The following is a 12,063-nucleotide window of genomic DNA, read 5'->3' as shown; positions in this document are numbered from 1 at the left end:
CAAAGTGCACGCTGAGAACAGCTGAAATACAAGGTCAGTAACTCTTGGGTTATCAACAGTAAACCTGCTTTGCATATTTGAAGATGACGTATTTCTTTCAAAGTAAAGGCAACTTCAAGACTTTGACGAGCTTTATTTTCAATGTAAAACAGTCAACATAGAAAACAAGCCTTGTTTCAGAGTAGGCTACTCATCCTTAAACATCCCCGGACCTCATTTAAATCTTTCTCTTTAGGGAAGGTGGACGGGGATTGCAGTCCTCTTAGGTGAGAAGAGTTTTTGTAGCTCCCAATACAAAGGTTGGTTTGTTCCTAGTGCCCAGCAACTGCTACAAGCTTTCCAGACACAAAAGAAAGGCGTAGTCTGTGGCCTGAAGATCGTGCATGCTAAAAAGGCAGTCAGCTGGAGGGTATCACAGATCAACAACCAGCTCCGCCGCCGCCGCCTGGTAACTGGCTTCATTCCGGGAAATGTAACAGTTCAGCGAGACAAGTAATTTGTGCCGAGGGGCTGGTGGCTCAGAGAGGACGGCCCTAACCTTCGGGTCAAGCCTGGGGTATGAGGAGCCGGGGCTGCGAGAGAGAGAGCCTGGACAGGAGGAAGCACTGGGGGCAGGTGAGGCAACCTTTCCAGACAAGGCATTGGATTACAGCACCGAAGCACGGGAATGAAATATGAAAAGGGAGCAGGGCAGATAATCGGCAGGGGAAGAGGTTATGCGGGGACTCAGAGCCTAACATAAAAAGCTTGAAGTAATGAGTTTAATCTACGAAATCTAGTTCTTAAATTGTATGTGCTTGCCAATTAGCTAACCATTCTGCTAATCAGAATGGAATTCAGATTGTATCTTGGTAAATGTATTGACTCTGAAGTGCTGCAAGGATAAAAAAAAAATTCTTTCCTCTTTCCACTATTGTGGGCTTTAAATATGAACAAAAATCAGATCTGAGAATTGAGGAACCTTTTAATACACTTACTTTTCTGAGTTCACATTCTATCTAGCCTAGACTACTACAGTTAAAATCAAAAACTCCTATGGTAATACGACTTCAGGGGGCCAAATTCAGAGCAGTTGTAAGGCTTTTTACTGTTGAATATTGCCATGCATTGTGAGGAGGGGTCACCATCAGTCACAGTATGGATTAGACTGCAGGAGATGTGAGGCTGTTACCTTGCAGGGAGAAAAGCACTTACAGTATATTGAGGGAACCAATAGACCTCTTGGGCTCCTCTAATAAACACTTAAACAGTGCATGTATATAAAAAAGAGTTGCAGCATAACCTTTATTCTCCTGTATTAAGGAATGTGTTCATGTGAGTATTAGTTTGTGTGTCATAACAGCTTTCAAAATGGCTGAATGATATTGATTCAACTAAAAATACTATGAGAGAATAGCTGAAATTAGTTTGAATTTCAGTTTAAGAGAATTGTAAAAATAATGCCAGTTTTACATCGCTGGACAGCTAGCTGCAGTAATTAATAGGAATTAACAGAATCCTTCATAAAGCTATTGTTTTGTCCAGATTTTACTGGTATGGATTTAGGAAAAGTAGACATGAGTCAATGCCAGAAATTGCCACCAAGATCAGCACCATGGGCAAGAATATTTACAGATGTGTTTCAGTGTCTGGGAATGTTCGCTTTAGATGGCTGGCAGTACTGTGCTTTATACTGCAGAGGATCAAAAATTCATTATGTTTGATTGGTAACACAGGGATGTAATAATACAGAGTTTCTCATTTTCTTAGAGGAGTGTTATCTAATTTGTGCTAAATTTTGCAGTTATTCTCCACATTGAGATGGATTAGAGGTGTACAGCTGGGACATGTGTAGCTGGGTTTTTTAGCAGTGAATCTGACTTGCACTGATGCATATGCATTTTTTTGTACTAGCCTCCCGTGGTATTGCCTGCACGTGCTGATGAAATAATCTGCCTGAGAGCTGTTAGAATTTGTATGTAAGAAACTGGTTTGTTTATATGTAGATCAGTTATTACTGCAAAGATAAATGTATGCATGGAAAATTGTTACCACAGATGGATGCTGGCTTCTGAGAACTGGGTCTCTTTAAGATAAACTTCATGTGTCATGTCAGAGAAATAAGCAAGATGGGGGCAAAACCACTACTGTGTTTTTTATTACTTTTTCCTTATGCCAGTCAGTATAATATACACTGCAAGGACCCGATGCTATGCTTGCCATGAAAAGACTTGGGATTTTGTCAGTGTTAAATCAGACCTTTACCCACATTCTCACTGTTTGCCTAACAATCATTATAAGAAATACTGTGGTAAAATTTCCTTGCAGAAACATTTTGTAAAATATGTAATATGTATTGGTAATTGCGGTATGTTTTGCTTGTACTCTAATGTTTCTTTTCTACTCTTGAAAATGACTGCGTACAAATAGCCCCTCTTAGTTGTTTTTTTCCACTTTCCTATCTATATTTAGAATTGTATCTATTTAATTGAGTGACAAATGTTCTGTTAACCCAAAAAGGTCAGATAGGATAATGGCAGTGTGAGCTGTCCTCTCTTCTCAACTGGACATTAGCAGACCAGTATTTGAGTCCCATCTTTCAGCATTTCCAAGGCTCACCAATCCTTGTTCCATGTGCTTTCAGTCCTCTGGATTTGGACTACCTTGAGGCATCACAGAAACCCTGTGCAGGACAGAACATTTAAAAAGTTGCTCCTTCTTCTGACAGAGCTTCTTGGTCCTCACTAGCTTCTTGGAGCACTGGTTCACATGGTTGTCTGCATGCAAATGAGGTGTCCTCTGGGGACAGTGTTGGATGGTGCAAGCACTAATGCTCCCTTCTATGTAACTATATCAGGAAAGTGTATGCAAAAAAGGTTTTTTCCAGGGATTTGTGTGAAATGGAGCTAGTGGATCTTGATATCTGCTGAGCTTTGTTAGTTTTTGTGGATGGAGATGGTCAGGTCTCTCAGGAACGGGCTGATAAATGTCACTTACTGCAGGGACTGGTTCACAGTGTTTGTGTTTAAGTGGAGTCCAGGGAACTAAAGCTCCATACAGCAAATGCATTCCACATCCAGACATGTACATCAGGAGACATATTTCAAATGAGACAGCAATGTCCTTCTAGACTAATTCCAAGAGACAGAAAGGAAATGTGAGCAAGAAAATAAGGTCGCGCCATTATGTCTACTGATGACTTTCAATCTCTGATGACTTTCTATCTCCAAACTTAATTTAAACAATGATAATTGTATTCTGTTACATCCCAATACAGTCATGACTGTTTGGTTTACTCGTACTGCAGCAGTGGGTGCTAAGCTCTAATTTGAAACAGAGGTGGTCCCAGTTGGTGCTTGGAGGGTAAGCCTCTGATGATACCTTTCAGATGGAAACACTGCAAATAATTGAGAAGTAACTGAAAGCTGGTGAAGTAATAGTGTTAGTAAAGAAAGTTAATATTTATACTGAGTCAGAAAAACATTTGCATAAAGTTAAAAAAAGCCTAAGCACTATTAAAAATTGTAAGAGAGAATGCTTGACTGAGAGCTGACAGAAATAGTAGCAGTTGTTGTTTCCCCAGATTTTAATCAATCTCCTGTCAGTGACAAATAGAAAACATGAATTTTTTTGGTTATTCAGAGCCATGCTCATAGAGAAATAAAACCTAATCCTGGAGTCCTTTTAAGTGGGATATCCTGCAGTGTTCTAAATAATTTGATTTGGAGGGAACATATATCAAATATGTTTACATTTCATAAAAACAACGGATATTTTTCATGTTAGATTTATTACATATGTACCTTCTTCTTTGTGGAAAATGTGCTGCTTCTCTCTGTGTTATTGACACTTTCATTAGCAAGATGATAGATGCTGCTTGAAACAAAGTGTTTTGCTGAAGACTAGCAGAATCACTGTTTTAGGTTTGGGAAGAAATATCGTCCATAAGGAAGAGCTACAATCTGTAAATGAAGCATTAATTAAGTTTACAGTTACAAATATGAAATTATGGTACAATTACCTTTTTCAGGAGTCATTATTGTATTAAGGGTTCTGTTTTGTTTATATTTGTCTTTTTTCATGGTGATGTCAGTTACCTCTTACAGTGAAATGTTACTTTTTGTCAAATGTGTATGTAACATCTAACTTTTAATGGCCAATTTGTTCGCTTCCACCTTGTTTTTAAATAGATGTCCATGTCTGCCTTTGTTCTATAAAATGTCAAGTTAATGGGAAAACCAGTCCTAGGTGACATGGCAACTTGGAAGAGCATGTCAAAACCAAAATTGGTTTAATAGTTCATTATTAACAATTCTGTTTACTGCAGATGAATGGGTTTTATGGTAAAACTCCAGCTGGACTATAAAACTTTGATCTTTGGAGTATGTCCTAATGTGTTGTTATTAAGCTTTAAAAATCAATAACGCAGGGGAAGTACATTAAATTGGCAAAAGTTAAAGTAACATTGACAAGCGGGCAGTTAAAAATTGTTGATGGAACAGCTGATGAATTTGCAGAAGAACCTAAGATGATAAGGGTTGTTATGATCTATTTAAAACCATTGCAAATTCATGCAGCATTGCTCTTCTGGAAGTAGCACATCCAAATATTCTTACAGAAAGTCTTGACTAACAACAAAGTTGATTAGTCATCCAAGCCACCAAAATAGTTAAAGCAAGAGTCACTATATCTTGGAAAAGACACTGGAGCACTGATGCAGTTATTTGAAGGCATTTCAGCGTGCATAAGGCACTGAGTTACATTATAAACTATTAGGCAATATGAGACTCCAGTAATATCACTGTTATTTAATTGTGAAGCTTTAGCTGCATGTCACAGATACAAACTCCTGTAGAGCTCATATATTTTGGGGCACGACTTCTTTAAGATATATCTAAGGAAAATGAACAATATCATTCTGAAGAATATAAGAAGGGTGTAACTTTGCATGTAGGAATCGCCTCAGTAAGACTTGAGTAAAAGTGAAAGAAAGTGAAGTATGTCACATCTGCACTGATGCACAGGGCATTTTTAAAGGGCTTTTTTGGGGATGCAGGCTGCTTATTAAGAGAGAGGCAGACTCACCAGTTTTAAAGAAAAAAAAAATAGGAGTGATTTAGTCTGGAGCAGTAACAAGTGAACTAGGCTGTTACTTTAGAGGGTCTGGGAGGAATTCGTTTATCTTCTGTGGCTAGAAAACACTGTTTATGGAACCTGTTGTCCTTTCTCTTGAGCATCAAAGCAGTCCAGTGGTTCTGTGTCACCATGGTGCAGAGGTAATCAAAGCAAACCTTCAGAGACTGTCACAACATTGTCATTTTGGCAGCGCATTGAAGATAATTTCAGCAAAGAGGCAAATAAGCTCTGCATTGATAAGTAGGTTTCAGTCTGGACAGCTGGGTAGGAATAAACAGTCCCAAGCGGTCAGATACCAGTTTAAAACCACCCTGCTGAGATTTTTGTTGTTAGCAGAATACAGTGCCCAGATGATGAATTACTTCTAAATAAGAGCAATGTCTGTTTAGCTTTTTTTCTCCCTCCCTCTGTCCAACACTAATACTCATAGAATCTGTGCTAAGACACATGGGGGAGAGGGATGTGATTTGAGACAGCCAGCACAGCTTCACCAAGGGCAAGTCCTGCCTGACCAACTGAGTGGCCTTCTGTGGTAGAGTGACTGCATCTGTGGGTGGGAGAAGGGCTACAGGTGTCATTCCTATGAACTTCTGTAAAGACTTTGATACAGTTGCTCAAAACATCCTACTCCCTAAAATTAAAGAGAGATGGATTTGATGAATTGTCTGTTAGTTGGATGAGGAATTGGCTGGATGGTCACATCCAGAGGGTAGTGGTCAGCAGCTTAATATCCAAATGGAGATCAGTGACAAGGAGTGACCCTCCAGGGTCTGTACTGGGACCAATACAGGTTAATATCTTCATCAATGACATAGACAGAGGGATTGAGTGCACCCTCAGCAAGTTTGCAGAGAGCACCAAGCTGAGTGGTGCAGTGGACACAACTGAGGGATGGGATGCTGTCCACAGGGACTGGACAAGCTGGAGGAATGAGCCCAAGGGCACCTCATGAGGTTCAGCAAGGCCAAGTGCAAGGTGCTGCACCTGGGCTGGGCAATCTCCAGCCACAATATGAGCTGAGGGATGGAGGAATTGAGAGCAGCCCTGCTAAGAAGGAATTGGGGTAGATGAGAAGCTGGACATAACTAGAAACCCAGTCATATTCTGGGCTGCAACAAAAGCAGCGTGGCCAGCAGGTTGAGGGAGGTGATTCTGCCCCTGTACTCTGCTATGGTCAGACCCCCCATGGATTGCTGCATCCATCTCTGGAATCCCCAACATAAGAAGGACATAGAGCTGTTGGAGGGAGTCTACAGGAGGGCCATGAGGTAATCAGAGGGATGGAGCATCTCACATATGAAAACAGACTGAGAGACCTGGGGCTGTCAGACTGGAGAAGGCTTCACAGGTATCTTATTGCAGCTTTTCAGTACTTAAAGTGGCCTACCAGAAAAATGGAAACAGACTTATTAGCAGGGTTTGTCTGACAGAACAAGGGGTAATGACTTTAAACTAAAAGAGGGTAGATTTAGATTGGACGTAAGGAAGACATTTTTCACAATGAGTGTGGTAAACCCCCTAAGAGGTTGCTCAGAAGGGTGGTAGATTTCCCATCCCTGGAAAATGCTCAGCACATGCTGAACTGAAAAGGCAGTTTAGTTAGTTTTTAATAACTAGCTACAAGGAATTGAAAGAAAGAACTTCTATAACAAGTTACTATAAGCATAGTACAAGAAGTGTACATGCTCATACATGTAACTAGTGCCTCACCACATTTTATTGATAAACAGATAAAGGCAAATGACAGTCTGCATCACTCAGCTATGTTTTGCTGGTAAATGGCAGTGTTGTGGGAGTCTTGAATGTGACAGTGGCGCTAAAAAAGATGGAAGTGAGAGTTTGAGCTTAATGTAGACACACTATTAGTTTGGATGACAGTGTACTAATAACATTTAAATCCACATTTTCTGTAGTGCTTTTTAAATGATGTTTGTGTCCTTGTGATTATTTTGTTATCTGTAGCTGCTTATTTTCATGGAGTCAGTTTTTAAACACTGACTTTTCCACTGAGTCAGTTTTGACTAAAACTCTGTAATTTGTTTTTTGACAATTTTCTCTCATTTACAATAGGTTGGCTGTAAGATAATTTTCTGTGATCTCATCCACAGAGGAATCAGTTAAGAATTCTTGCTACTTACTAGCCCATTCCCTTGCCATTCATTTTGTATGCTTTGATGGAAAATTAAACTCAAATACCTTTGATTTATATTTTCATTTGGGGGGAATTTACAAATATCTCTTTTGTAAGAGAACTTTGTGGATCTATACCAAATCTTTTCCTTGCATAGCATATTGCAAATAGTTTGCATTACAGGTAAAACCCAAAGCCCCTTAAGTTGTCTTGTGGATGTGAAGTAACCGATTTGGGGACAACTGGCGGACTAACTGGAAAGCACTATCATATCATGTGGTCATTTGGGGCATTTCCTTGGTTTATTTTCTCAATTTTTCTTTATTGTTTGTAATCTGCCTTAGAAAGGTAGGCAACCATACTGGTTACAAGACTGAATAACTGATGGCTTAAATGTTGAGCACCAAAGTAGTTAACAGCTTTCAATCTGTGTAAAGTAAAATCAGTTTCCCTAGTTATTAAGAATCATTGCAAGAATTTGCTAGCATCAATGACATGATTAAAGACCAGATTAAGACCAGGTGTGGGTCCATGAAATTCCCAAGTGTACAAATTTACAAGCACTTTTTAAGGCATATATAATGGTATAGCTAAAGGCTGTTGTTGGCAATCTGCTCCTCCCTAGCTTACTCATCCTCTTCTCATGCTGATGAAAACTTCAGTGCAGTAACTTCATGGCACATAATTCAATGATGTTAAAATAGGATAATTTATTCCCTTCCCTCTCACATTTTATTTCTTTCTATTAAATAAATTTCAGGCTCAGAAGTAACAAGGGAGTTGAGTTCGTGACCTGAATATAGCTGAAATTTACCTGCAGATTGCTTCCAGTCCCATCACATGTTCCTTCCATTTTCAAACTGCTGTTCTCTCTAGTAATATCACATTAGTTTTTCATGCAGAGATTTTTAGGCTCTGAGTTCCAATAATTTTCATTTTATGATGATCAGTCAATGCGTGCAAGTCAAAGCCTGATTTATTCCAGCCATTAGGTGGCAGAGATTCTTGGGTATTTGGACTGCAAGCACTACATTTTGCCAGAAGCAGATGCTTCTGATGTTCCAACACACATATTTTGTGATCTTCACACAGTCAGAGTCACAGAACTGCTATGTCCCTCCTTGAAGAATGAGAGGGATAAGTAAGATTTCTCTCAGGAGGGAGAGGGAGGTGGCCTCCAGAGATCAAACCCTTACAGAATGGCCTTAGACTGACATAACAATGGCCTCAGCATCATCTCTTAGCTCAATTTGTCTTGCGGGACCTGGACTACGTGGCAGTCTCTCTGTAGCCCCAATAGGAGAGTTACACATGACATAATACTAAATGAAGCTTGGTGTTAGGTTCCTTGTTCCTGCTGCTTCATTGTTGCACGGCACACAGGATTTCCAGTGTATGCCATCAAATACTGCATAGGTCAAGGTTAGCCTAAAGTAAAATGCATATGCACTGCTGGTAAAGTTAGCACTATAGATCCTCAAAATAATTTTTGGAAAATATGTGGCATATTTTGAGAAGAAAAAGGGAAAAAAAAACAACAACAAAAAAAGCAATTTTGGAAACAGTGAGTAACGGAAAGTAAAAGAGGACCCAAGATGTTTGTTTCCATTTCTTTTTTAAGCCCACTTCCCCAAATTGCTGGATAACAGTGTGTGCTTGAAAAAATATAAATGCCCATTCCTAGCTGCACATAAGTGTATTAGTTCCTACATGTACCCATGCTGTTTCAGGGAGCAGACAGGACGTAGCCGGTCTGGAGCTGCTTGAGGCATAATCTTCCTTCTACCCAGCCTTCTCATTCATGTCTCCTGTGAGATAAAATGACCTATAGTGTTAGATGACGTATACTACCACTTTCCACTTTGAGAGCCTGAAATAGATTTTCTATGTGTCTGACGTGAAAATCCTGACAGTGCCCTACAACCTTTTGCCTGAAGCATGCAGGAGAACAAATAGCAGATATGGAGGCTCTGGAATTTAAGGCAGAAGAAATCTGTCTGCAAAGCACCAGAACATGCAACTGTCTCGCCACATGGCATAAAAATGGCCTCCCCTGACACATTCCTGGAGTTGGCCAAAGTAATCATAAAATGTACATCTTCCTGCACATGTGCAGTGCCTTCCCGTGCAGGGTAATGCAGAGTAACTCCACAACAGAAGAATACTTAGCAATAAGGTTAACAGACTAAGTACAGTGGTGAAATAAGGCCAGAAGTTATAAGGAAACGTGTTTTGGACTTATATATTGTAGACTTATCTATGGTTTTGAATATGAGTTGTCATTTGAGAGTATTCACCATGAAGCTTGTCTGAAAATAGTCAGAGGTCAGATCTTTTGATACCTACCTGCTAAAATCATAGACGTTTAGTGTAAGGTGCTACTCTTGAAAAGTAGTTATAAATTCATGTGGTCTTTTTATTCAGCAAAGCATGTGTTCAGTAGAGTGGAATTCAACCTAATGAGGAACTTGCAAACTCAGTCTCTCCAACGAGCCTTGATGTGCCAGAGGTCAGAGGTTCTCGTGACTGAGCTGTACAGGTGTTTAAATCTCACTGGTGTGATTTTTTTCCTCTTTTCTAACATAATCATTTAATGGAGTTTGAGAAATATTTTCTGAGTAAACAGTAGCCTTTGTTTTCACCACTGAAAGGACGTCTTGGGAAGAATCTTTGTTCTGTAAATACAAGTAATGATGTTAGAGATTTGCTTAGAATCATGAAGACAGTTTAGGGAGAATTAAAAAAACATCAGTGTGAGAAATGAAAAAGATGTATTATATCAATAGGTTCATTCTACCTTGTAGGAAGGAACAGAGGAAAAAAAAATCTAAGTTATCTTGTTACCCTTTTGGTACCTTTCCTTACTGATATGGAAATGCTTTTGAAATTTTTCAAATACTGCTCTATATTTTCTAGATAAGTAGAGAACATACAGGAACAATTTCTTCTTTCCTCTCTTTGCTTTTCTTTGTTTTTTTTCCAGTGAATATGATGGAAAACACATTCAGAGAGGGATTATTTTGTCCTGGTTCCACCCTAGCCCAATATATTTTTTTTCACTGAAGATTTCTGACAACCCTTTAGATAGCAATTTTAATTAACAGCCCAATTATTAAGAACATACCCACTCAGAGAAGCATTCTAAACAGCACAATTGTAAAGGTTAATTGTTCAGATATAATTACAGCCATACTCTATCCTTAAAAGTGTTGGTGAATTTCTACAGTCACATTATTTAAATCATTTAAATCTATCTTGGACTAATGCCATTATCTCTAAAATCAAAATCTGCTCCATGGACCTTGGTTATTCTCTTGTTTATGATATTTTTGTTGTAGTATGATGTCAGTGTCTTCAAGGTAATAGTGAAACTGGTCTTCTCATCTTTAAACAAACAAACAAAACCCAGGGAAACACTTTAGAGGAGAAATGAAACAATTGCTTCTCTCTAGTGGTCATTACCTTCAGACTTTAGAACAGAAGGCAAACCCTGTTTTCTGTGCAGCAGTTTTCTGAAGATTAGCTGCAAAATAATTACTACTTTTCAGTTGTGTGAATCAGTGAGACACAAGGCAAGAATAGTTGGGGGGTGTTGAAAGACAGGGAGGAGGTGATGGTGTTAATGGAAAAGAAGTGGGTGGTAAATGCACATTAAAGACCCTGGGATATTAACCTTTGACTTGCACATGTTGTTTATTTCATTCTTGATTAATGTTTTTAAAATTTAGAAGGAAAGGCACCTTTTGGCCTTTTAAACAATGCACACCTTCAGTAAAATACTTCTCTTTGTTTTGTTTTTTTATTGGAAAGGGGAAAAATTAAATGATGCTATTCAGGCTCCCAGCCATTTGACTGCATTTATAGCAATAGTTGATGGCCTCTTATTTGGAGCCTGTGTGGTTTCATTGGGAGTGCAACACATGCTGCATTCATCCAGAGGATTAACTGAATTCTCTGAATTAGGAGGGTGACCTTGTCGAGCACAATGTGTTTGGAGACGTGAGGTATTGGTTCTCCTTGCTTTTTAGGGAATTTTGGGGTTTGGGCTTTTCTTTCTTTTTTTACTTTTTTTTTTTTTTAAACCCTGAAATTTTTGGGCTAGCTTATCCATGTTCCCTTTCCCATTTGTTTTTGGGTGAGTACTGACAGTATTCTTAATGTGGCAAGATGTCACTGTCTTCCAGATACTAGTGAAACCAGTGTTTTATCCTTAAAAAACCAAACAATGAGTATTAGACAAAATTCTGCCTCTGCCACACCTGTAGGCTCCTGCTGCATCCCAGTGGAAACCACTTGCAAGAATCCAGTTTGGCTTATAAACCTTCAGTCATGCACTGAGAAAGGCTAGCTCTAGGATGGACGAATTGGGCTCAGTACTGCTCTGCTGACAGTCTTATTTTATTTCAAATTTTAACTCACAGTAGTAAGTAAATTGTCATCTTTGTATGTGACCTTGTCATAATTCCAGAGCAGAATCAGTGTGATCAGTGCAATTATTTGATATTGGTATTTTACATGAGACCCTTAAAAAAAATCAAATTCCCACTTTCAGGGTGAGAATATATATATCAAATAACAGATTTTTAAAGGTTGTTTAAGGTCTTTGGGTGCCAGGTTCTCATTGACTTGTACAGGTCTCTGCTGTAGCTGGGAAATTCTAACCCCAAAGGTCTTGAAGGCAAAATTATCCCCATTTTCATCCAATCCTTAATCCAATTTTCTTTTAGCAATACGGCATAACAATATATAGATATTGTTTTTTCTATAGCTATTTCTCCTTGCATTACATGACTGAAATGTCCCCTACAAATTCACCT

The 12,063-nt window shown here is 38.9% G+C and overlaps 1 protein-coding gene across 1 annotated transcript in view; it reads left to right on the top strand.

The window, feature by feature from the left end:
• The first annotated feature begins 444 nt into the window (after positions 1–444).
• The window catches only part of NAV3 (neuron navigator 3), a 524,494-nt gene continuing 512,875 nt past the window's right edge, over positions 445–12,063 (top strand). Inside the window, exon 1 of the mRNA XM_042017696.1 lies at positions 445–615. The gene's annotated coding sequence lies outside the window, so the exon portion shown is untranslated. The remainder of the gene's footprint in view (positions 616–12,063) is intronic.

Source organism: Corvus kubaryi, unplaced genomic scaffold (genome assembly GCF_017639235.1).
Source record: "Corvus kubaryi isolate FWS band 111438036 unplaced genomic scaffold, C.kubaryi_AGA036_p1.0 137, whole genome shotgun sequence".
In the NCBI taxonomy this organism is placed as follows: Eukaryota; Metazoa; Chordata; class Aves; order Passeriformes; family Corvidae; genus Corvus; species Corvus kubaryi.
Note: the sequence above shows the minus strand (reverse complement) of the source record. Positions and strands in the feature narration are given on the sequence as shown.